Source organism: Mustela lutreola, chromosome 8 (genome assembly GCF_030435805.1).
Source record: "Mustela lutreola isolate mMusLut2 chromosome 8, mMusLut2.pri, whole genome shotgun sequence".
NCBI classification, from domain to species: Eukaryota; Metazoa; Chordata; class Mammalia; order Carnivora; family Mustelidae; genus Mustela; species Mustela lutreola.
The window spans coordinates 111,755,805-111,778,503 of NC_081297.1; the positions used below are offsets into that span (position 1 = coordinate 111,755,805).

A 22,699-nucleotide genomic window follows, 5' to 3' on the forward strand; every position below is an offset into this window, starting at 1 on the left:
GGTAGCTTTATTTTTAATTTTTTGAGGAACTTCCACAGTTTTCCAAAATGCCTGTCCAAACTTGCATTTCTACCAACAGTGTAAGAGGGTTCCCCTTTCTCCACAACCTCTCTAACATTTGTTATATCTTGCCTTGTCAATTTGAGAAGTTCCTTATAGATTTTGGGTATCAGCCCTTTGTTTGTAGTGGGATTTGCAAGTATATCCTTCTATTCCATGGATTACCTCTTTGTTTTGTTACTGTTTCCTTTGCTCTGCAGAAGCTTTTTATCTTGATGAAGTCCCAAAATTTCATTTTTGCTTTTGTTTCCCTTGCTTTTGGAGACGTGTCTTGAAAGAAGTTGTTGTGGCTCATGTCAAAGAGGTTACTGCATATGTTCTCTTCTAGGATTTTGACGGATTCCTGCCTCACGTTGAGGTCTTTTATCCAATTCGAGTTTGTCTTTGTGTATGGTGTAAGAGAATGGTTGAGTTTCACTCTTCAATACATAGCTGTCCAATTTTCCCAGCACCATTTATTGAAGAGACTGTCTTTTTTCCACTGGATATTTTTTCCTGCTTTGTCGAGGATTATTTGACCATAGAGTTGAGGGCCCATATCTGGTCTCTCAACTCTGTTCCACTGGTCTATGTGTCTGTTTTTGTGCCAGTACCATGCTGTCTTGGTGATCATGGCTTTGTAGTAAAGCTTGAAATCAGGCGATGCGATGCCCCCAGTTTTGTTTTTCTTTCTCAACATTTCCTTGGCTATTTGGGGTCTTTTCTCTTTCCATACAAATTTTAGGATTATTTATTCTAGCACTTTGAAAAATGCTGTTCATATTTTGATCAGGTTGACATTGAAAGTATAGGTTGCTTTGGGCCTCAAAGACATTTTAACAGTGTTTATTCTTCCAATCCATGAACATGGAATGTTTTTCCATCTTTTTATGTCTTCAATTTCTTTCATGAGTGTTTCATAGTTCCTAGAGAATAAATCCTCTACCTCTTTGGTTAGACTTATTCCAATGTATCTTATGGTTTTTAGTGCTATTTTAAATGGAATCAATTCTCTAATTTCTTTTTCTACAGTTACACTGTTAGTGTATAAGAAAGCAACTGATTTCTGTGCATTGATTCGTATCCTGCCACATTACTGAATTGGTATATGAGTTCTAGTAATTTGGGGTGGAGTCTTTTGGATTGTCCAGATAAAGTACAATGTTATCTGCAAAGAGTGAGAGTTTGACTTCTTTGTCAATTTGAATACATTTCTTTTTGTTGTCTGCTTGCTGTTGCTATGACTTCTAGTACTGTGTTGACAATAGTGGTGACAGTGGGCATCCTTATTATGTTTCTAATCTTAAGGGAAATGCTCTCAGCTTTTCCCCATTGAGAATGATATTCACTGTGGGTTTTTCATAGGTGGATTTTATGAAATTGATAAATGTTCCCTCTATCCTTATACTCTGAAGAGTTTTAGTCAGGAAAGGATGCTATATTTTATCAAATGCTTTTTCAGTATCAATAGAGAGGACCATATGGTTTTTCTCTCTCCTCTTATTAATGTGTTCTATCACATTGATTAATTTGCAAATGTTGAACCACCCTTGCATCCCAGGGATAAATCCAACCTGGTTGTGATGGATAATCCTTTTAATGTACTGTTGGATCCTATTAGCTAGAATCTTTTGAAAATTTTGGCATCCATATTCATCAGGAATATTGGTCTGAAATTTTCCTCTTTGATGGAGTCTTTGCCTAGGATCAAGATAATGCTGGCCTCATAGAAAGAGTCTGGAAGTTTTCCTTCTGTTTCTATTTTTTGAAACTGCTTCAGGACAACAGGAATAATTTCTTCTTTGAATGTTGGTAGAATACCCCAAGGAATCCATCATGTCCTAGACTCTTGTTTTTTGAGAGGTTTTTGATTGCTGCTTCAATCTCATTGCTGGTTATTGGTCTATTCAGGTTGTCAGTTTCTTCCTGTTTCAGTCTTGGTAGTTTATAGTTTTCCAGGAATGCATCCATTTCTTCCAGGTTGTTTAATTTATTGTCATATAGTTGTTGATAAAAATTTCTGATAATTGTTTCTATTTCTTTGGTTTTAGTCATGATCTCTCCCCTTTCATTTGTAATTTTATTAATTTGGGTCCTTTCTTTCTTATTTTGGATAAGTCTGGCCAGTAATTTATTTTATTAATTCTTTCAAGGAACTGGCTTCTGATTTCATTGAAGTGTTCTACTGTATTTCTGGTTTCTATTGACCTCTGTTCTAATCTTAATTATTTCCCTTCTCATGTGTGGGTTAGGCTTAATTTGTTGTTAATTTGTTGTTGATTTTCCAGTTCTTTAAGGTGTAAAGATAATTGGTGTATTTGGGATTTTTCCTTTTTTTTTTTTTGAGTGAGGCTGGATGGCTGTGTATTTTTCCCTTTGGACTACCTTTGTTGAATCCTATAGGTTTTGGACCGATGTGTTTTCATTCTCGTTGGTTTCCATGAAACTTTGATTTCCTGGTTGACCCAAACATTCTTGAGCAGGTTGGTCTTTAGCTCCCAAATTTCTTCCAGACTTTTTCTTGTGATTGAGTTCCAGTTTCAAAGCATTGTAGTCTGAGAATATGAAGGGAATAATCTTAGTCTTTTGGTATAGGTTGAGACATGATTTGTGACCCAGTATGTGGTCTATTTTTGAGAAAGTTCCATGTATGCTTGAGAAGAATAAGTGTTCTATTGTTCTAGGGTGGGATGTTCTGTTTAGATCTATGAGGCCCACCTGGTCCAGTGTGTCATTCAAAGCTCTTTTTTCTTTGTTGATTTTTTGCTTAGATGCTCTGTCTGTTGCTGAGAGTGGAGTGTTGAGGTCTCCTACTATTAATATATTCTTGTCAATATGTCCCTTTATTTTGGTTAACAGTTGGCTTATGTAGTTGGCTGCTCCCAAGTTGGGGCATAGATACTTACAATTATTAGATCTGTTTGTTGGATAGACCTTTTAAGAATGATATAGTGTCCTTGTGTATCTTTAACTACAGTCTTTAGCTTAAAATCTAATTTCTCTGATATGAGAGTTGCTACACCAGCTTTATTTTAAGGTCCATTGGCATGAAAGGTGGTTCTTCATCCCTTCACTTTCAGTCTGGATTTATTCTTAGGTTCACAATGAGTCTCTGGTAGACAGCATATAAATGGGTCCTGTCTTTTTATCCAGTCTGCAACCTTGTGCCACTTTATGGGAGCATTTAGGCCATCCATGATGAAAGTAATTATTAGAAGATATGATTTTATCATCATGTTGCCTGTGAAGTTCTTGTTTCTATAAATTGTCTCTGTTCTTTTCTGTTCTTTGTCACTCTTGGGGTCTTTCTCCTTTTATAGAACCCTCTTTGATATTTCCTATAGGACCAGCTTAGTGGTCACATATTCTTTCAGTCTCTGCTGGTCCTGGAAACTCTTTATCTCTCCATCCATTCTGAATGATAGCCTGGACATATAAAGCATTTTTGGCTGCATATTCTTCTCATTTATTACCCTGAATATGTCTTGTCAGCTCTTTCTGGCTTGTCAGGTCTCTGTGGACAGGTCTGACATTATTCTGACATTCCTCCCTCTGTACATAAGGATTCTCTTCCCCCTAACTGTTCTAAAAATAGTTTCCTTGGTTCTAAGATTAGTGAGTTTTACTATTACATGCTGGGGCATTGATCTGTTCTCCTTGATCTTGAGGGGGGGTCCTCTCTGCCTCTAGGACATGAATGCTTGTTTCATTCCCCAGATTAGGGAAGTTTTCAGCTACTATTTCCTCAAATATATCTTCTAGTCCCTCTCTCTCAGGGATCCAAATAATTCTGACATTGGAAGTTTCATGGCATCATTTACTTCTCTAGTTCTGTTTTCATGGATTTTAAGCTGTTTGTTCCAGGTCTCCTCCTGTTCCTTCTTTTCTATCAGATTGTCTTCTAGATCACTAACTCATTCTTCCTCCTCATTTACCCTAGCTGTTAGAGTATCTAGATTAGATTGGATCTCACATTTTTAGATTAACCAGATTAGCTCTCATTTCTACCTTAAGAGAATCTAGGTTGTTATTAATGGTTTTTTCCATCCTAGCTGTTGTTTTCATAACTGTTAACCTGAAGTCTACTTCTGATATCTTGCTTATATCCATATCAATTAGTTCTATGGCAGAGGTCACAGTCTCTGAATCTTTTCTATGTTGGGGGTTCCTCCTCTTAGCATTCTGTTGAGGGGTGGTTTAGGGAATGTACAGAGTCCAAATTATTGACCACGACCCAAACAAGATCCACCTGTTTTATAGGGACCTTAGGTTTGTCAGCCTTTTGTTCTTACAGCCTGTCTTCTGGGGGGGAGGGGGGTCTTGCTGTGCTGTTACTCAGGCAACCCTGTTTGGGCAGAGTGGCCCTACCCCCTGTGCAGTGGATGGGCTCAGTGAAAACTGCTTTTTTGGGTTAATGTTCTTTCCTTTACACTGCTTATCTAGTCTGATAAAAATACATTGACAAATACAAATATGTTTTATTATAAAAATATTGAGCAGTATGGTGTCCTTGATCTGCAAAAATGGTCCTTAATATTTCTTATACATACACTTCAGCTTTTTTTTTTTCTGTCTTCAGCTGTATTCATTCTTTCTTTTATGTGTAAATCTATATATCATGTAGATGATTGGATGGATGGACGGATGGATGGATGGACTAGGAGGATGAAAAACATCCAAATCTTAAATAACTTCCTATGTTGAAAAAATATATATATTTCTTGCAATAACAAACATTCATTTACCAGTATGCCAGTTGACTGACTAGATATAGGAGCAGTAATCTTCCAGGACATACTGGATCAGGCTTATAATTGACCTTTTTGATATTTATTTTAGTGCAGTCTTCTTGCTTCCTAGCTTTCTTTAAACCCCTAAATGTTGGGACTATGCTAATCTCAACAGGAACTTTATAGCTTTAGCCTTCCCAGATATAAGAACATATTTGCATAACATGAACTTTATATTGACTCTCATGATTCCTCAATAAATGTCTTTGATATATTTAAAAATGAATAAAATCCATCTTACAGAAAACTGAGATGGAAATTAAAGACAAGTTTTGATTTTTATTAATTCTAGACTTAAAAGGCATCATCTTGGTAAAACAAAAAATGTTTTAAAACTTCTGACTCCCACATTTCTTGATCATTATCTCTAAATGTGTAATCTTACAATGGGAAGTGGTAATGAATATTGATTTTAATTATTTGTCCACACAAGTCTTTTATTTTACTGTCCAGCTCACATGAGTATGAGTTATTGTCATTTATGGAGAAAGTTAAATGACAATTCAAGTTGAAAACACCGTGAAAATATTAGGCAAAAAGAGGAGATGGAGGATTTCAGTAAGCGAAAAAAGTTCTCACTAATCTTTTTATGTGCAAATTTCTATTTTAAAAATGTGCTTCAAATGATCCCATTCTCATAATTCTAGAAACTAGGTGAAACTTCCATCAAAGCAAACTACAGATCATTTTATATCATGTCAAACTGACTAGACAAGAAACACAGGGGAGAGACAGGAATTATGATATGAGAATACAGTTGATATTGTTCCTGGTGAGATTAAATGTGTGATTTTTGAATCATTTTTTCTGAATAATAGAGTGATTTGTATGAATACATTTCATAAAACATAAGGAATAATTGAATATATGATAACTTTACTTCATCAAGGATTTTTTTTTTTGAACTCTACTGCTGGATATTTTGTTTGGGATATCTCTAAAATATACATATTTTTGGTTTCTTTATTAAAGATTTTTTTCTAGGTTGTAATATTTATAAACTTACCTAGGAAACAATATATATTTCCTATCTTCTGGAATATTGTGTGAACTAATTAATTTTCCAGTAAAATAATGGAAAAAGTTATTTGTTAAATGATCTATGAACATTGCTTGCTTCAATTGTAATTCTTTAATAAACATTTTGTGTATTCATAAATTTTGCTTTATATTCAATTTTCATCATTTATGTTTTCCTAGAAAATTGCCAATTTAACAAAAATTTGAAGTATATACCAGCATATAATAGTATTTTTAAAAAATTAGAGATTTTAGACCCAAGAATTATTAACATATGCCAAAAAATATTTATAATAACTAAATTTGCATATTATAACAGGAAAATCAGAAATCAGCACAATATCTTAATCTACCTGTTAGTTTGAAAAATTTTATTATCAAAATATCTCCTTATTTTGGCTTAACCTGGTATTTCCCAAGCATTCTTGAACATTGACACTTCTATCACCATACAAAAGCATTTCTATAAATATATTACAAAACAAAGCTTTGTGGAATAATGGCTTAGACACAATAGCATACAGATATATAAAGTGATCTCCTATGCTTATTTATCTATTAGATATTGCTTTTATAATTACAAAATAATAAAAATTGCAAAATATATACAAACTTAAATGTGCATAAATTTAGTGGAAATCTTAATTTCTCACCCTCCATATGTGCTTCCTTTTTGAGATTTCTAAATAATTATTTGTTTTTTTCTTAAGTAGTAATATATCACACATACAAATTCCTAACTTCAGATTTTACTGTATAATTTATATTGTTTTATTTACTTTATCTCCAAGTCCTGTTTTAGTTTCTCATTTGAAATAACTGAGACTATTTCTTTTCTTAAACAGTGGATGAATATTTCTTATATAAATTTTTTTTCACTAATATATAGTTTGTTACACTGTAATTATAAATTACATCTGTATAAATCTGACTTTTTAAAAAAAGATTTGAGCATAGTTGATACACAATGTTACATTAGTTTCAAGTGTACAACTTAGTGATTTGACAGGTTTACACATTATGCTATGTTCACCATAGGTATAATTATCATCTATCCCATTATATTGCTATTACAATATCATTGATTATATTCCTTATGCTCTGCTTTTTTATTCCCATCACTTATTCATTTCATAACTGGAGACCTATATCTCCCTCTCCTCTTCACCCATTTTGTCCACCCCCTCTCCAATGGCAACCACCAGTTTATTCTCTATAATTATAGTTCTGATTCTGCTTTCTTTTTGTCATTCATTTTTTTAAAGATTCCATTTATGAGTGGAATTCTATGGCATTTGTCTTTCTCAGTCTGACTGATTTCACTTACCATGATATCTTTAATGCCCTCAAAGGCATAATCTCACCCTTTTTGTGGCTACATAATATTCCACATATGTATATAATTTCCTTATCTATTTGTGTCCTCATCCATTTGTTTGCTGATGGACATTTAGGTTGCTTCCATGTCTTGGCTATAATAAATACTACAATAAACATAAGGGTGCATATATATATATTTGAGATACTGTTTTGTTTTTCTCTGGGTAAATACCCAAAATTGGAATTAGTGGATCATATGGTATTTCTATTTTTAAATTTTTGAGGAACCTCTCTACAGTTTTTCACTGTGGCTATACCACTTTACATTTTGACCAACAGTACACAAGTGTTCCTTTCTCTCTACCTCCTCATCAACATTTGATGTTTTTGTCTATCTGGGTTTTAGCCATTCCAAAGGGTGTGAGGTGATATCTCATTGTGGCTGTGATTTGCATTTCCCTGATGACGAGTGATGTTAAATATCTTTACATGGTCTTTTAGCCATCTATCTTGGTCTTTGAAAACTGTCTACTCAGATCTTCTGCCCATTTCTTAATAGGATGTTTGGTTTGGAGTATTGAGTTGTATAAGTTCTTTATATATTTTGGATACTGACCCTTTAACCAGATATGTCATTTGCAAATATCTTCCCCCATTCAGCCTTTTTGTTTTCTTGATCATTTCCTTTGCTGTGTAAAACCTTTATTTTGATGTAAGCCCAATAGTTTATTTTTGTTCTTATTTCCCTTACCTCAGGAGACATAGCTAGAAAAATGTTGTAGGGCTGATGTTATAAGATGAATTACAATCTATGTTTTCTCCCAGGATTTTTATGGTTTCAGGTTTCACATGTAGGTTTTTAATTCAATTTAAGTTTATTTCTGTGTATGGTGTTATAAAGTAGTCCAGTTTCATTTTTTTGCATGTAGCTGTCCAGTTTTCCCAGAATCATTTGTTGAGAAGATTGTCTTTTCCCCATTAACATGTTCTTCCCCCCTTTGTGATAGGTTAATAGACTGTACAAGTATGGGTTTATTTCTGGGCTTTCTGTTCTGTTCCGTTGATCTTGTTTTCCATTTTTGTGCCAATACCTTAGTGTTTTAATTATTATAGCTTTGTAGTATACATTGAAATCTGGACTTGGGATACCATCAGCTTTGTTCTTCATTTTCAGGATTGCTTTGGCTATTCAGGGTCTTCTGTGGTTCCATATAAATGTTACCATTATTGGTTCTAGTTCTGTGAAAAATGCTATTGGTATTTTGATAAGAACTGCATTGAATCTGTAGATTGCTTTGGGTAATAAGTACATTTTGGCAATATTAATTCTTCTACTCCCATGAGCATAGAATATCTTTCCATTTGTTTGTGTCATCTTCAGTTTTTTCACCAGTGTTTTAGTTCTCAGAACACCAGTCTTTCACCTCTTTAAGTTTATTCCTGGGTATCCTATTCTTTTTGATGCGGTTATAAATAGGGTGTGTGTGTGTGTGTGTGTGTGTGTGTGTGTGTGAATTTCTCTTTCTACAACTTTGTGGTTAGTGTATAGAAACACTACCAGTTTCTGGATATTAATTTGGTATCCTACCACTTTATGAATTCCTTTTTTTACTTTTAATATTTTTTCGGTGCAGTCTTTAGGATTTCTGTACCATATTGTCTTCAAATAATGACAATTTAATTTTTTTTTTACCAATGTGAATGTCTTTATTTCTTTTTTTTCTCTTTCAGCCATTTCTTTTTATTTACAGTTTCTGTTCAGTGCAAATCAATTCCATAGCATAAGAAGTTACTATGAATCAAGGCATAAATATACAAACAGAATATACAAACCAAAATAGATATACAGCATTCAGGTATGAAACAAAATTGAATATTCATTCACACATAGAGCAGTGAAATCTGTTGGATATGGCTGTTCTAGTGTAGTTTCCTAAAAATGGTAAAAAATTACTTTGGTTATCAAGACTACTGAGTCCACATTAAGTACTGGAATATCTAAGCATCCGTGTTTGACCATGCAAACAAAAGACCTTTGAGTGTCTATTTTTAAAAAGCTTTCTGTGCATCAAGGCAGTTGTGAAAAAATTTACTTTCCAGAATCAAGCCCACTCTAACCTTAGGATCAGGTTCTAACTATATAAAAGCATTAACTAACAGAAAGTGTTCCAAATGTGGCTATTCTGATTCAGAGTTTTTCATATATATATATATATTTATATTTATATTTAGATATATATTTATATATTGATATATATTTATATATAAATATATATATTTGCAAAAAGAGTATAAAAGTTTTTCTGACTTTAATGTAAATAAGCTTCCCAGTCTTCACTTCCCAAAAACTTGATTCACAGTTTTGGCTCCTGCACATATTTTGCCTTTTTAATTTCAAGATTTGTCAATTTTACACTCAAAACAGATCATTTTTTAAATTGCAAAAAGTATTCAACATATACAGAAATAAAAGGCATTTTGAAATTAGTTTAGGTCAGTGTTCTTTTACTCTTTTGGAATCGGTTTAGTTAAATGAATCTGGCACTCTTGTTAAATAGGAAAAAGTGATAAGTACATAAGCAAAACTTACTCATTATGCTTCAGTTGAGGGTTGATTCCAACCCATCATTGCCCTGGCACATGTCAACTACTATATAAAAAGTCAAATGCATTGTCAAATGCATTGTCAAAGCCTCAGAGGAAAGACTTCAGTTCCCAAGAAACATTGACAGCTTAACAACGTAAAACTTTTATCTAGAGTACATAGACATTAATTTTGTACTGCTGAAACAATGCATTGAGGATTTACAATAACACCTGGACATTCTTTCTAATGTACATTTAAATAGAATCATGGAAGCTTTTTGTATTAAGTGTTTCATGGCCTTAAAGATTTAATGAGCCAAATGAAAACTGAATCTGTTCACATCCCATCTTTTATATCTATGTAAGATAAAAATCTATTCTCATTTTCAAGGTAGAATTTTACATGCCCATACTTCCTTAGGCATAAGAAATTATCTTTTAACTAATCTTGGATATTATCTCTTCATCTCATACATGAAACTCCAGGAGATTTAATAGACATTCATCACCTAGTCAAACCCTTCACATGTTCTTAAACCAATCAGATTTGGAATCCTCAACATTTTCTGTCAATGAAACAAGGTGTGGATTAGCAAATTCAATGAAGACCTGTTTTTTCCTTGTTGCACTGGTTGTCTAGACACCATTTGGATTGGGTTCAGAAGATGGGGAAGTACAGATGTTTCTTGACCTGAGTCTTAAAAGAGTAGAGATATAGACGGAGAATGAGATCAAGAAAAGACTGGCTGTTGAATTCATAGCACTCACATGGTGGTAGTATTAGCTGAATTTGGGGCAGTCGAGGTAGTCTGGGAGAAGGTACTTGACAGTGTTAAAATAGTTGTCTGATTTGAATAAATCTGTGTCGGTAGAAGCAGTACCAGAAGCAGTAGTCTGAGCCTGGCCACCATGGCTCTGCCCATATCCGTTCAGTTGGCATTGGTGCATGGCCTGTCCCACCAGATGTGGTGTGAGTGGAGAACTGCTGGCTCAGGGTGGGATCAGGCAAGGTCTTCTTTTTTCTTTTCTGATTGTTGTTGCTAGGAGTTCTTTTACTATGTTTTAATATAAGTGGTGAGAATGGATCTTGTTTCTGACTTTAGAGGGAACACCCTGTTTTTCACCACTGGGGATAATGTTAGCTGTGGGTGTTTCATATATGGCTTTCATTATGTTGGGGTATATTCTTTCTGGCCCTATTTTGTTGAGAGTTTTTAATCATGATTGGATGTTGAAACTACTCAAATGATTTTTCTACATCCATTGAGATGATCATGTGATTTTTAACCTTCTTCTTGTTGATTTGGTTTCTGATTGATTTGAAAATATTGAACTCTTTTTGCATCCCAGGAGTAAATCCCACCTGATTATGGTGAAAGATCACCTTAGTTGATTGTTGTATGCTCTTGGATGATATTTTGTTGAGGATTTTTGTATCTATGTTTTTTAGAGATATTAGCCTATAGTTTTCTGTCTGATTTTGGTGTCAGGGTAATATGGTCTCCTTCAATGTATTTAGAAGCTTTCTTCCCTCTTCTATTTTTTGGAATAGTTTGAGGAGAGTAGGTATAAACTCTTTAAATATATGGTAGAATTCACTTGTGGATCCATCTGGTCCTAGACTTCTGTTTTTGGTAGTTTTTGGATTATCAATTCATTTTGTTACTTGGAGTTGGTCTGTTCAGATTTTCTATTTTTCTTGGCTCAGTTTTGGAAGATTATATGTACTTAGAAATTTATCTAATTTATTTTAGTTTGTCCAGCTTGTTGGTATGTAATTTTTTAGAGTGTTCTCATATAATACTTTGTATTTCTGTGGTGTCAATTGTTATTTCTCCTTTCATTTCTGATTTTATTTATTTATACCCTTTCTTTTTTTCTCTTGATGACTGTGGCTAAGGATTTTTGATTTTACCTTTTCAAAGAATTAGCTCTTGATTCATTGGCTTTTTCTATTTCTTTTTGTCTACCTCAGTTACTTCTGCCCTCATCTTTATTATTTCCTTTCTTCTCACCTTGGACTTTGTTTGTTCTTTTTCTAGTTCTTTGGGTGTGAAGTCTGATTGTTGGAATTTTTTCCTGTTTTTTGAGGTAAGCCTGTGCTGCTCTACACTTCCTTCTTAGAACTGCTTTTATTGTGTCCCAGAGATTTTGGACCTTTGTGTTTCCATTTTCGTTTGATTTTTTTTCTTTGATTGTTACATTGAGCTACTAGTTGTTTAGTATCACTTTGTTTAGAGTCCACATGTCTGTGTTTCTGCCAGGTTTTTCTTGTGATTTATTTCTGGTTTCCACTGAGGTCAGAAATGATGTATGGCCTTATTTCAATCTCCTTAAATTTATTGAGGCTTCTTTTATGATCTCATATGTGATTTTTCTGGATTTTCCGTGTGCACTTGAAAGAATGTGTATTCTGTTTTGGAATGGATTGTTCTGTGTATATCTGTTTTGTCCATGTGGTCCAATGTGTCATTCAAAGACACTGTTTCCTTATTGATTCCTATATGAATGATCTATCTATTGATATAAGTGGAGTGTTAACATCTCCTACTGTTCCTGTATCTCCATTAGTTTCTCTCTTTACGTTGTTTACTTGGTTACTATTTGCCTTATGTATTTAGGTTTTCCAGTGTTATGTAGGTATTTATACTTGTTCTACCTTTATGTTGGATTGATCTTTTTTCATTAGGTAATGCCCTCCTTGTCTCTTGTTACAGTCTTTGTTTTAAAGTCTATATTGTCTCTTGTAAGTATTGCTACCCTGGCTTCCCCCCGACCACTTCCATGGTGAATATTTCTCCAACCCTTTGCTTTCAGTCCATATGTGCCTTAAGGTCTGTGGTGAATCTTCTGTAGGCCACATATATATGGGTCTTCCTTTTTTAATTGATTCCACCATTCTGTGTCTTTTGATTGGAACATTTAGGCTATTTACCTTTAAATTAATTATTGATAAATATGTACTTGTTGCCATTTTTAGAATTTGTTTTCTAGTTGTTTCTATAGTTCTTTCTGTTCTTTTTGTGATCAATGAGTATCGTGATGTTTTGCCTTTCTCTTGTGTAACTTTCATAGTTTTTGGTTTTTTATTACCATGAGGTTCATATATAACATTCTAAGTGAAGAGTAATCTATATTAATTTGATGGTCTTTTGAATTTAAACACATTCTTTAAAAAATAAAGGAAAGAAAAAAATCTTTCTTTTTTCCCCTTCTCTTTCCTTTTTACTCTCTTCTTCACAATATTATATTCATATATATATTGATATTTTCTGGATTTAGCTTTTGTTTGGGAAACTTTTTATCTCTTCTTCAAATCTGAATGATAACCTTGTTGAGTGGAGTATTCTTGGTTGTAGTTTTTTTTAGTTTCAGCACTTTGAATGTATCATGCTAATTTCCTCTAGCATGCAAAGTTTTCACTGAAAAATCAGCTGATAACCCGATTGTTTTTCCCTTGTAGGTAACATTTTTTCTCTCATGGTCCTTTAAAGATTCTCTCTTTATTTTTAACCTTTGACATTTTAATTATTCTGTGCTGTGATGTGGACCAACTTGGATTAATCTTCTTTGGAACTCTCTTTACTTCTTGGACTTGAATATCTATTTTTTTCCCTCAGTCAGGGAAGTTTTCAGTTACTATTTTTTTTCAAATAAGTTTTCTACACCTTTCTGACTCTCTTTCCTTCTTCTAGGACCCCTGTACTGGGAATATTCATTAACTTGCTGTAGTCTAAGAGATCTTTTAATCCATCCTAATTTTTAAAAATTATTTTCACTTTTTCATGTTCAGCTTGTGTGTTTTCCATTGCCATGCCTTCTAGATCACTGATAGTTTTTCTGCAACCTCTAATCTACTGTTGATTCTTTTTAGTGAATTTTTTTTCAATTATCATATTCTTCAACCCTGTTTGTTCTTTGTTCAAAGTCTCATTGAGTTTTTCTAGTCTTTTTCTCCAACCTGATGAGTATCTTTACAGTCATTACATTAAATTCTTTATCAGGCATATTGCTTATCACTGTTTCATTTGGTTCTTTTTTTAAGATTTTTTTTTCTTGTTCTTCCTTTTCAAATGTATTTTTCTGTTTCCCCATTTTGTTTGACTTCCTGTGTTTATTTCTATTGATTAGTCAAAATGACCACTGCTTCTAAAGCTGAGGGAATGGTCTTGTGTTTGGTGTTGTCTATGCAGCCTCTCTGTGGTTGATGACTTTTGTTGGCTGGGTGGCTGGCACTGTGGCTGTATATGCTAGTTACTCTTCTAGACCATGACATGTCTCTCTCTTGCTCTTTACATTCTATCTTTGGTTGTTAAGTTACTGCTCAGTTAGCCCACAGTTCTTCAGGAAGAATTGTTATATTATACTAATTGGTTTAATTTGGTGTAATCCATGGAGAAAGTGAGTTCACAGACTTCCTACATTGCCATCTTGAACTGGAAACATAAATCTGACTTATAGGTACTTATGAAGTATTCTATTTAACCTGGTATATAATAAAGTGTGTATATATTTGCAAAATATAGTCTTTTCTTGTAAAGTAAAATATTTAATATGAATTAAATTATTAATTTAATTATTAATTATTATCATATTAATAATTTATTCATTACACATTATTTATACCACATTCATTCAACAAAACACATGAAATATGACAATGTTGTGGTTTTTCCAAGTAAAACACTAAAAAAAAAAGGAAGCATGGAAGAATTAAAGGTATTTGGAAAGAACTATTATCCTTAATAATAATTACATTAAACTCCCACTGGGTAGATTTATCTATTTTGCCTAATTGTTCTGCCTAAATTTTGAATTGTATTTTGACCAATTCAACTATTCAAATTCTAATTTTTGTCAACTTTATAAGTTTTTTATTTAGATAGATTGAGTCATTTATTCCTTCAACATATATTACAGACATTTTTCTGGGTATTGTGGGTATATTAGTTAACAACAAAAAAAAAGTTAACGGGGCACCTGGGTGGCTCAGTGGGTTAAGCCGCTGCCTTCAGCTCAGGTCATGATTTCAGAGTCTTGGGATCGAGTCCCGCATCGGGCTCTCTGCTTAGCAGGGAGCCTGCTTCTCTCTCTCTCTCTCTCTCTCTCTCTCTCTCTGCCTGCCTCTCCATCTACTGTCAAATAAACAAATAAAATCTTTAAAAAAAAAAGTTAACAAAAATCCAAAAGTCCCTGCTCTCCTTGAACTCATGATTCTATCTTTGATGCTCTAATATTTGACACTAAAATATAATGAAAGGTATGTGTTAGCAATATACCTATTCAGTGTAAGATGTTAACATTTAATAATTGCACTTCTGCTTCCTAAATTTGCTCTTGCCTGGTAAAATATTACCTATACTTCAAAAGCTTTTTTTTTTAAACTTATTTCTCCTATTTCTTTTTTGATTATCTGTTGTATAGAGAATACACCATTTTTTTATACCTTAGATATTATCATCTGTTCTGTTTTTTTCTTTTTCTTTTTTCTGTTTTGTGCTCTGTTTTTTGGTATACAGCCTGAAACAAGCATCTTTCTAATCTCTGGGGTTAGAGCAATGTAAATTATATCCTAGTTTCCCACTTCTCTGGAATTTATCCTCATGTAGGAAGAGAGAGAAATTAGTAAGTAATTTTTAGAAATTAGTAAGTGCTATAAAGATAATAAAGCAGTGGAATGAGATAAAGGGGATTGGGAAAGCTCTTTCTCAGTAGATGACTACTTTCTGAATGAAGATTTATGCAAAGATTTAAGAAAATAGTGTTCTAGAAACAGGAAAGTATTAGGTGCATACGATGTGGGAATTTAAAGAAAGCCATTGTAGCTAGATTGCATGGAGCAGGCGGGAATGAGGTTAAAGGACATACAGAAGCTAGATAACTAAAGACTTTGGAATTATATAGTGAGTTAAGTATGTCACAGACTATTAAAATAAGACTACTCCTATTGTAAAGTCTGGCCTCAAATTTGAAAGCAATTAATACAAAGGAACCTGTGATTTTAGGTATGGAACTTTTATGCAGAACATGCAAAAGAAGTGTCCAAAAGCAGTTCTATTACTATCAGTCCATCTCCACCACAATATTATATGAGCAAAAGCTAGGAATTCTTGAGAGATCAATTTCTCCAAAGAGAATAAGGGATTCTGTGAAGAGAATGCTAGTTTCCTCCTCTCTCCCCAAAGGCACAGACCTGTCACTCCCTCCCAGCCAAGAAAGACTACTTACAAAAGCAAGTTCAGAAAGACTGACAAGTGTCCTGGTATAGGAAGGGCACTACAACTAGTGCTTGTAACATACCTGCAAAATAACAGTTGACCAGAGGCTGACCAGAGGGGTCTGGCTTGATAGAGGTGAGGGAGATATGCTGGAAACAATACTGAGGTTCAGAACTGAACAAGTAAGATAGCTGTGGATCTTCCTGTGGAGCACTTCTGAGGAAGATAGCTGGATGAGAGTCAGCCTGATGGGAAATGACAATCTCACTTAATTGGGTTTTTGTGGTGAGGTCCTCCTGAAGGCAGAACAGAAAGAGGGTCACAGCTGGTCACCAGAGGGAGATGTACTCACATCAGGCTGCTGCATGTGAGATTCCAGTGACAGAAATAAAGCTCACAATCACTCATGGGGAAAAAAAGAACAAAATAAGTCATAAATACATACTTTTTTATAATTTTTAAATTTTTGTATAAACATATAATGTATTATTAGCCCCAGGGGTACAGGTCTGTGAATCACCAGGTTTACACACTTCACAGCACTCACCATAGCACATACCCTCCCTAATGTCTATAACCCCATCACCCTCTCCCTACCCTCTCCACCTGGCAACCCTCAGTTTGTTTTGTGCGATTAAGAGTCTCTTATGGTTTATCTCTCTCCCGATCCCATCTTGTTTCATTTATTCTTTTCCTACTCCCCCAAGCACACCATGTTGCATCTCCACTTCCTCATATCAGGGAGATCATATGAGAGTTGTCTTCCTCCAATTGATTTATTTTGCTGAACATAATACCCTCTAGTTCCATCCATGTAGTCACAACTGACAAGATTTCATTTCTTTTGATGGATGCATAGTATTCCATTGTGTGTGTGTGTGTGTGTGTGTGTGTGTGTGTGTGTGTATACCACTTCTTCTTTATCCGTTCATCTGTTGATGGATATCTAGGATCTTTCCATAGTTTGGCTATTGTGGACATTGCTGCTATAAAATCTCGGGTACATGTGCCCCTTTGGATCACTATGTTTGTATCCTTAGGGTAAATACCCAGCAGTGCAAATGCTGGGTCATAAGGTAGCTCTATTTTCAACTTTTTTAGGAATCTCCATGCTGGTTTCCAGAGCGGTTGCACTAGCTTGCATTCCCATCAACAGTGTAGGAGGGTTACCCTTTCTCCACATTCTTACCAGCATCTGTCATTTCCTGACTGGCTAATTTTAGCCATTCTGACTGGTGTGAGGTGATATCTCATTGTGGTTTTGATTTGTATTTCCCTGATACCGAGTGATGTGAAGCACTTTTTCGTGTGTCTGTTGGCCATCTGGTTGTCTGCTTTGCATAAATGTCTGTTCATGTCCTCGGCCCATTTCTTGATTGGATTATTTGTTCTTTGGATGTTGAGTTTGAGAAGTTCTTTATAGATTTTGGATACTAGCCCTTTATCTGATATGTCATTTGCAATTATCTTCTCCCATTCTGTCAGTTGTCTTTTGGTTTTGTTAACTGTTTCCTTTGCTGTGCAAAAGCTTTTGATCTTGATAAAATCCCAGTGGTTCATTTTTGACCTCGCTGCCCTTGCCTTTGGCAATATTCCTAGGAAAATGTTGCTCTGGCTGAGCAAAAAGGTTGCTGCCTGTGTTCTCCTCAAGGATTTTGACGGATTCCTTTCTTACATTGAGGTCCTTCATCCATTTTGAGTTTGTTTTCGTGTGTGGTGTAAGGAAATGGTTCAATTTCATTTTTCTGCATGTGACTGTCCAATTTTCCCAACACCATTTGTTGAAGAGGCTGTTTTTTGTTTTTTTTTTTTTTGTTTTTGTTTTTGTTTTTCCATTGGACATTCTTTCCTGCTTTGTCGAAGATTAGTTGACCATAGAGTTGAGGGTCTATTTCTGGGCTCTCTCTTCTGTTCCATTGATCTATGTGTCTGTTTTTGTGCCATTACCATACTGTCTTGATGATGACAGCTTTGTAATAGAGCTTGAAGTCTGGAATTGTGATGCCACTAACTTTGGCTTTCTTTTTCACCATTCCTCTGGCTATTTGGGGTCTTTTGTGGTTCCATATAAATTTTAGGATTATTTGTTCCATTTCTTTGAAAAAATGGATTGTACTTTGATAGAGATTGCATTAAATGTGTAGATTGCTTTAGATAGCATAGACATTTTCACAATATTTGTTCTTCCAATCTATGAGCATGGAATATTTTTCCATTTCTTTGTGTCTTCCTCCATTTCTTTCATGAGTACTTTATAGTTTTCTGAGTATAGATTCTTTGCCTCTTTCTTTAGGTTTATTCCTAGGTATCTTATGGTTTTGGGTGCAATTGTAAATGGAATTGACTCCTTAATTTCTCTTTCTTCTGTCTTGTTGTTGGTGTAAAGAAATGCAACTGATTTCTGTGCATTGATTTTATATCTGACACTTTACTGAATTCCTGTACAAGTTCTAGCAGATTTGGGGTGAAGCCTTTTGGGCTTTCCACATATAGTATCATATCATCTGCAAAGAGTGAGAGTTTGACCTCTTCTTTGCCAATTTGGATGCCTTTAATTTCTCTTTGTTGTCTGATTGCTGAGGCTAGGACTTCTAGTACTATGTTGAATAGCAGTGGTGATAATGGACATCCCTGCTATGTTCCTGACCTTAGTGGAAAAGCTCTCAGTTTTTCTCCATTGAGAATGATACTTGCAGTGGGTTTTTCATAGATGACTTTGATAATATTGAGGTATGTGCCCTCTATCCCTACACTTTGAAGAGTTTTGATCAAGATGGGATGCTGTACTTTGTCAAATGCTTTTTCAGCATCTATTGAGAGTATCATATGGTTCTTGTTATTTTATTAATGTATTGTAGCACATTGATTGATTTGTGGATGTTGAACCAACCTTGCAGACTAGGAATAAACCCCACTTGGTTGTGGTGAATAATGTACTGTTGTGAATTAATGTACTGCTAGAGCCTATTGGCTAGTATTTTGGTGAGAATTTTCGCATCTGTGTTCATCTAGGATATTAGTCTGTAGTTCTCCTTTTTGGTAGAGTCTTTGTCTGGTTTTGGAATCAAGGTGATGCTGGCCTCATAAAATGAGTTTGGAAGTTTTCCTTCCATTTCTATTTTTTGGAACAGTTTCAGGAGAATAGGAATTAATTCTTCTTTAAATGTTTGGTAGAATTCCCCTGGGAAGAACTTTCCTGGAGTTTGGAGGGTTAGAGGTTTGCTTGGAGATTTTTGGTGACTGTTTCAATCTCCTTACTGGTTATGGATCTGTTCAGGTTTTCTATTTCTTCCTGGTTCAGTTGTGGCAGTTTATATGTCTCTAGGAATGCATCCATCTCTTCCAGATTGTCAAATTTGTTGGCATAGAGTTGCTCATAATATGTTCTTATAATTGTTTGTATTTCTTTGGTGTTGGTTGTGATCTCTCCTTTTCATTCATGATTTTATTTATTTGGATCCTTTCTCTTTTCTTTTTGATAAATCTGTCCAGGGGGTTATAAATCTTATTAATTCTTTCAAAGAACCAGCTTCTAGTTTTGTTGATTTGTTCTATTGTTGTTGTTGTTTGTTTGTGTGTTTGTTTGTATCTATTTCATTTATTTCTGCTCTGATCTTTATTATTTCTCTTCTCCTGCTGGGTTTAGGCTTTCTTTTTTGTTCTTTCTCCAGCTCCTTTAGGTATAGGGTTAGGTTGTGTATTCAACACCTTTCTTGTTTCTTGTTTCCTTTCAGGACTACCTTTGCTGTGTCCCACAGATTTTGAACCATTGTGTTTTCATTAGCATTTGTTTCCATGAATTTTTTCAATTTTTCTTTAATTTCCTGGCTGACCCATTCATTCTATATTTTTTAAAAGATTTTATTTATTTATTTGAGAGAGAGAGAGTGCACAAGCCAGGGGGAGGGGCAGAGAAGGAAGGAGAAGCAGACTTCCCACTGAGCAGGGAGCCTGACGCAGGGCTCCATCTCAAGACCCTGGGGTCATGACCAGAGCTGAAGGCAGCTCTGGTCTAATTGCCTAATTGACTGAGCTGCCCAGGTGCCCCAGAAGTGATATTTAAATACCCAATACAAATATGGTTCCAGATGCTAGACTATAGTAGCATCTGTCATGTAAGGTTGTACATTCTTGTAGTTTCTTATTCTTGCTAAAACTTGAGAGAAAGGAGGGAGGAAATTAAAAAAAAAAACTGGAACTCTTACCTTTTCTAGTTGGTAATTTGTGGCAGACACCAATGAAGAAAGAAGGAAAGAAGCTTTGAAAGGAAAGAGGATGTCCATTTTTGCTTTAGACCAATAGGGAATTTATGAATTATAAAATGAGGCTTTTAGTCAGTATCTGAGTGACTGAAAATCTATGAATCTAGATGGTATTCAGGACCCAAGAGTATGAAAGAGTCTATTTTAATAATTGCATTCTTACAAGTTTATTTCATCCAGTAAATTGACATCTAGCACTTCAATATACATACAAATATTTTTAAACCTGGATCCATTTATTTTCATAAGTGACAAGTTTGGTCTTTCTCCACATATTTAGTTCTTGATATTGTTATCTAAGAATTACATTAGATTAATATTTTTAAATAATTTATTTTCCTGTTAAGAATAATGTTTAAGCTTTATGTTATTTTTTAACCCCAGAAATTTTTAGACTACATCCTTCTATATTTCAACTGATATCCATTTAAAATCACAATCTCTTTGTTCTTCCATTCTTAATATAATTTATGACTCAGTCAATTGAAGTTATCTGTTTGACTAATTTTTTAAAGGAAGTATATTGCCCCCTCTTTTTTAGACACCTTTATTCAGTGTCATGATCAGACTTTTATATTTAACAATCAATAGCATGGGTGCAAAAAAAAAAAAAAAACTACATTAAAACTCTTTGTTGGAATGCTTTATACTTTCCATGTGACAGAAACTAAAATAATCTTTTATACAATTAGTCACAAATACAGTCCTAAGTATTTTGCTCCTACACATGAGTACTATCTAAAACATGTTTTTGTAACAGCGAGGCCCTGCTACCACTGTTCTTGACTGAGATCACAAGTCTTTTATAATCTGTACCTTCCCTGTCACTTCGCTGGCTCTCCTCTCCTGCTAAACTTTGTTTCCTGGCAGTAATTAAGGCCTTCTGCCACCACCATAACTACCTTGGTTTTGTGGTTTGGCAAAGTATTAGCCCTCCACCACCACAGGGGGTAGGGTTTCTGCCTCCAAAATTTCCTCCTTTCATGGATCCAGAATTTGAGGATTGATTGTTGTAATTGCCAAAATCATTAGAGCTTCCACCATCTCCAAAGTTGCTTGTACTACCACCACCATAGCCGCCTCCTCCATTGTTATAACTATTCTAACTGCCACAGTCACCATTGCCACTGCCCTGTTTCTGTAAGTCTGTCTACCACTTTCATAGCCTCTGCTTCCTCCAGAGTAACCAGGGCTGCCTCCCCAATAACCACCATCATTATCAAACCCATTGCAGCCATACCACTGCCACCATATCTACCACCACCTCAACTGCTACCACAGCCACCTCACCCACTGAAGTTTCCTTGTGACCAAAGTTGTCATTCCCACCAGAACTACCTCCATGTCCACCACCAAAGTTTCCAGGACCACTTTTACTTCCTTGGGTGGATGAAACATTACCCATCTCTTGCTTGGATAGGGCCTTCTTTACTTCACAGTTGTGGCCATTCACAGTGTAGTATTTTTGAATGACAATCTTGTCTACAGAGTCATGGGTTCTCAAATGTTACAAAAGCAAAGCTTCTCTTTTTGCCACTGCTTCAGTCAGTTATGACTTGAGTCACTTCAATTTTCCCATTCTATTCAAAATAATCTCTTAAATGATGTTCCTCAATGTCTTCTTTAATGCCATGAACAAAAAACTTTTTCACAGTTAAGTGGGCACTAGATATTTGAAAATCTTCTATTGAGACAGCCCTCTTTGGTTCTACAACTCTTTCATCCACTTTGTGTGGCTTCACATTCATGGCTGCATCTAGCTCATCCACAGTGGCATAGTGACAAACCCAGAACCTCTGGAGTGCTTAGTGTTGGGATCTCTCATTATCACACAGTCCATAAATGTTCCCCAGTCCAAAATGGTTCCTCAGACTCTCATCAGTTGTTTCAAAGCTCAAACTTCTGATGACAAGCTTCTACAGTTGTTCAGGCTCTTTGGGAAACTCTGATTTAGACATGATGTTGGTGGTGGGAGTGGGGGTGGGGGTCACTTTAAGGATGATCATTCAGTCAGAATGTATATTGGCTTCATAATGTCTAAAAATGGTGTTATATGACATTTGTAAAAGAATGATAATTTGGTTGGATAAATATTTTCTGAACATGGAATCTTTTTTTTTTTAATATAATGGAATATTTTTTATTTTTTTTATTTTTTTAAATTAAATTTATTTATTTTCAGCATAACAGTATTCATTATTTTTTCACCACACCCAGTGCTCCATGCAATCGGGCAGAGAGAGAGAGTAGGAAGCAGGCTCCCCGCCGAGCAGAGAGCCAGATGCAGGACTCGACCCTGAGACCATGACCTGAGCCAAAGGCAGAGGCCTAACCCACTGGGCCACCCAGGTGCCCTGAAGCCTTTTTTTTTTATTCCAATATTAGTTAACATATGATGTTACATTAGTTCCAGGTGTACAATAATGATCCCATAATTCCTTGTATTACTCAGTGCTCATCTTTT

The 22,699-nt window shown here is 34.9% G+C and overlaps 1 pseudogene; it reads right to left on the bottom strand.

Moving 5' to 3' along the window:
* LOC131839822 (heterogeneous nuclear ribonucleoprotein A1-like) overlaps positions 1–22,193 on the bottom strand; it is an 82,004-nt pseudogene extending 59,811 nt beyond the window's left edge.
* Between the last annotated feature and the right edge of the window lie 506 nt (positions 22,194–22,699).